The 4702-nt window shown below is 43.8% G+C and overlaps 1 non-coding gene across 1 annotated transcript; it reads left to right on the top strand.

Moving 5' to 3' along the window:
* The first annotated feature begins 3482 nt into the window (after nucleotides 1–3482).
* LOC125363753 lies at nucleotides 3483–3590 on the top strand. The gene has a single exon (XR_007213334.1). It is a non-coding gene; the product is annotated as a U6 spliceosomal RNA (small nuclear RNA).
* The last annotated feature ends 1112 nt before the right edge of the window (nucleotides 3591–4702 follow it).

The following is a 4702-nucleotide window of genomic DNA, read 5'->3' as shown; positions in this document are numbered from 1 at the left end:
GCCCCTGCCCATTTTGTGTGTTCGTCTGCTTTCTGTGCCTGTTTGTCTGCTTGCCTGCTTGTTTACTCAATAAAGCTCTGCTGACTTCTCTTACCATCGTGATTTGTCCAGAAATTCTTATTCTGTGATGGAAGTCAAGGCCCCTAAGTGAGGAGTTCCTGTATTTAAAGGGAAGCTTCACTGAACCTCACCTGTGTTCGGTGAAAACATGACTCAAATACAGGGGAGCCTAAGCTCTGGGACAGGAATGGACTGTTGAGGTGGAGAGGCCCAGAAATCAGCTGGAGCTGCAACAAATCTCAAGAGGCTACACAGAGGGGTGGGGTGAGAGGGTACCCAGTCCCTCCAACATAGATTTTCTTTTTAAGAGCCAGTTCTGGAGAATTTAGTAATCTTATTCTGTGGCTCTTTTCCCATGATCTACTTGTGGTCTTCCTGCATATTGAGGAATGACTCTAAGGACCAATTCCCCAGCCCACGTTCTCTTTCTCTCTCACAGGAAGAGCTCAACTCAAAAGAATCAAATGCAGTTGGGCAATAGTGTTCATGCTTGCAATCCTAGCTACTCAGGAGGTGGAGATCTGAGGATTGTGGTTCAAGCCAGCCTGGCAGGAAAGTCTATGAAACTCTTATCTCCAATTTGTTAGCATTTCCCCCACCTTGGGTCCTCAGCTCCTCCCATTAGCCTCCAGGTCCACCCACACCTACACTCCCTGCCCTAGAACTATAAAGGGCCACTCCTACTCACTATTAAGACCTACCTATTTCCCCTTTAGTACCAGAGAAGCTGCCACCTGGATAAGGTGCAGCGCCATGTAGCTCCCTCTCCCGTGGGAGATATGGCCCCACTAATAAACCTCCTTATAAACTTTCTTCTCCTGTCTGTGACTATCTCTGCATGGTCCCCTGGGATGGCTGGGACATATCCTTTCACAATTAACTTACAAGAAAGCTAAAAATGGAGCTGCTGCTCAGTGCTAGGGCAGTAGCCTTGAGCAAAAACAAAAAGCTCAGGGACAGAGCCCAGGCTCTGAGTTCAAGTTCCAGGAACAACACACATGTGTGCGTGCACGCATGTGCACACACACACACACATCAAGAAAAAGAATCAGGGCTGGGAATATGGCCTAGTGGCAAGACTGCTTGCCTCTTATACATGGGTTCAATTCCTCAGCACCACATATATAGAGAATGGCCAGAAGTGGCACTGTGGCTCAAGTGGCAGAGTGCTAGCCTTGAGCAAAAAGAAGCCAGGGACAGTGCTCAGGCCCTGAGTCCAAGCCCCAGGACTGGTTAAAAAAAAAGAAAAAGAAAAGAATCAAATGGAGTGGTGTGAGGTACCTGGGAAGCAAAGGTTCCCAAGGAAGGACCATATACCTCTCAGGGGAAAACTGTGTTGTTCAGCCTGTGACCTTAGCTCCTGCACATCATCTATTTAAAACCATCAATGCAGGCACCATGGCTCAAGCTTGTAATTAAAACTACTTGGGATGCAGAGACTGGGGGATAGAGATCAGGCAAAAAAGTTTGAGACCCTCTATCTCAACCAATGGCTGGGCATGGTGGTATGTTCTGTTATTCCAGCTCTGGGGAATGTGCATGGGCATACACCTGTCATTCCTGCTAGTATAGGGAAGGGAAGGCTGTACTCCCAAAATAACCAATGTACTTGAGGGAATAAGAGATGTGGAAGAATGATGGAAAGGGTGATCAAGATATATTGTACCCATAAAAAGACATGTTGAATTGGAACTCCTTAGTACAACTACTTATTTATTTTTATTTTTTTGCCAGTCCTGGGGCTTGGACTCAGGGCCTGCACACTGTCCCTGGCTTCTTTTTGCTCAAGGCTAGCACTCTGCCACTTGAGCCACAGCGCCCCTTCTGGCCATTTTCTGTATATGTGGTGCTGAGGAATTGAACCCAGGGCCTCATGTATACGAGGCAAGCACTCTTGCCACTAGGCCATATCCCCAGCCCCGACAACTACTTAATTTTTAAACATTAAAAAAAGTGTAAAAAGAGGACTGGAGGAGTGCCTCAAGTAGTAGATCACATATCTAGCAGGCTTCACACCCTGAGTTCACTCTCCAGGACCACCAAGAAAACGAAAACCAAACAATCAATCATGGTTGACAAATTAGAAATTAGGCCCAAATCAGTCATGGAGAAGTCAACTCTCGGGACCAGCAGGGAATGGGGGAGAGGGCTGGCACCTCAAACTGGGGCCCTAAAAGGCTGACAGCCAAGACTACTTCTTAAAGGCATGCTTATATAGTCATCTATTGTTTGGGGTTAACTAGCTGATTTGAACTGTAGACCCCAATGAACTTTAGAAACAGCACCTGCTGGGAACTATTCCTTGCTCTGCACACTCCGACTCATTCTACTGTAGAAAGAGCCATGCCTCAGGATGGGTCACCCTGCCTGCACTCTGGTGGACAAGGTCCCCCCTGGGCCTTCCTTTCACACAAGTTGACCATGGGCAGATGCAACACAGGCAAGGAACAGCCAATGAAACAAAAGTCCGTTGCTGCTCAGTAGGAACCTCCATGAGCCAATCATGGTGATTTCTGACTTCCAAGTGCCACAAAGAATTTTGAAAACTTTTAGCTTGAGTGGTTCCTAGAAGAGAAGAAAGCATTCAAAATGGCCCAAACTGAAGTAGGTGAACCTCGATATCTGGATCAGGACTCAAGCAAGGAGAGATAGTGGGTTTGTTGGATATCTGATAGTTTTGGAGCAAGAGAGCATTTTTGACTAGTTTCTGCTCTCACTTTGTTGCAGAGGAAGAGGCTGGCCTAGTGCTCCTGGACTCAATAAGGTTTACCACATTTTTATCACCCAGAAGTATCTAGTTTTATCAAACAGTAGATCCCTATTGAAGACCAGTTCCAGACTAGCTGGGAGACGGCACCTTAAAAGTGTGGGGTGCTATCTTCCAGGATCCTAACTGAATATGGTGTACTTTTCCAAAGTCAGATATATTTAGAATTGTCCTGTTCATCAAAAGTGTAGCCATTATCCCCATGTAGCCATTTAACTAAAGTGAAAAAAAGATCATCTGTCACATTGGGCACACATGGCTAATGCTTATTCCCGCACTGGATAGATAATACGGCAACAGGTTCTACTCAAGTGTTGGTCAAGAACCAAAATGGTAGATTACCTGCAAACTTTTTCCTTTTTCCTTCTCATGACTACTGGTTTAGAAGCTCCTGAACCAAGAGGAACTCTTAGCTGGATTCCTGTGGCTGATGCCTGTAATTGTAGTGACGCAAGAGGCTGAGATCTGAAGATCACAATTTGAGAGAAGACATATCTATGAGACGTATGTCCAACTAACCAGTAAAAAGGAGAAACTAGAGGCATGGCTAAGGGGGTAGAGGAGCAATTGTGTGTGAAAGGCTAAATGAGAACACAGGGCCCTGAGTTCAAGTCCCAGTATAAACACAAAAATTATGCATTTAAATATAATCGAAGGGCTCACATTGGCAGCACATATACTAAAATTGGAACGATACAGAGAAGCTTAGCACAGCCCCTGCACAGGGATGACACGCATAATGTACTAGGTGAATATCCTTTGGTGTACCCCCTGTGGTCACTGTATATGATTTTGGTACAGTGAACATTGTATATATGCTTACCTGAACTAGGGAAGGGAAAGAAAAATGAGGGTGTAACAAATATGACAAGAAATGTACTCTCTACCTTATTATGTAACTATACCCCCTCTGTACAACACCTTGTCAATAAAATTTAATAAAAAAATTGTATAAAGAAAAAATATAATCTAATACATTTAAAATCAGCCAAAATGATAAACTTTGTTACTTTTTTTGGCCAGTCCTGGGGTTTGAACTTAGGGCCTGGTTTTTTGTGGTTTTTTTTGCTCAGGGCTAGCACTCTACTACTTGAACCACAGATCCACTTCCAGCTTTTTTGGTGGTTAATTGGAGATAAGGGTCTCACAAACCTTCCTGCCCAGGCTGGCTTTGAACTGTCAGCCTACTGAGTAGCTAGAATTATAGGCATGAACCACCAGTACCTGGCTTTTTACCCATATTTTGCCACAGTAATAGATGCTAAAATAAGTGTGAAGCAATATAACAGTGAAATTCACAAGACAATATGTTGGAAATTAACTATACGACTGGGGAGGGGTTGGGAAGAGGGAAAATGGAAGAAAAATGAGGGCAGTAACAAGTTTGACAAGAAATGTACTCACTATCTTACATATGTAATTGTAACCCCCTGTACATCACCTTGATGATAAAATTAAATTTAAAAAAAGTTAGGGAGTTCTTCCTTGAGAAGTTAATTTGGATAGATAATATTGATTAAAGACGTCTAGGAAATGATTTTTTTTCTAGCTGTGAGAACTTTGTTTGAACAGTTTATATTGAATTATGGTGGGAGATAAATTAAGCTTTTTTTTTTTGGCCAGTCCTGGGGCTTGGACTCAGGGCCTGAGCACAGTCTCTGGCTTCTTTTTGCTCAAGGCTAGCACTCTACCTCTTGAGCCACAGCACCACTTCTGCCTTTTTCTGTTTATGTGGTGCTGAGGAATTGAACCCAGGGCTTCATGCATGTGAGCCGAGTACTCTACTGCTAAGCTCTATTCCCAGCCCTTAAGCATATTTTAATGATCTACATTCCTCAGTGTATACAATAATCCATATCACTTACTTAAGTACTT

This window comes from Perognathus longimembris, chromosome 14 (assembly GCF_023159225.1).
Source record: "Perognathus longimembris pacificus isolate PPM17 chromosome 14, ASM2315922v1, whole genome shotgun sequence".
NCBI classification, from domain to species: domain Eukaryota; kingdom Metazoa; phylum Chordata; class Mammalia; order Rodentia; family Heteromyidae; genus Perognathus; species Perognathus longimembris.
Note: the sequence above shows the minus strand (reverse complement) of the source record. Positions and strands in the feature narration are given on the sequence as shown.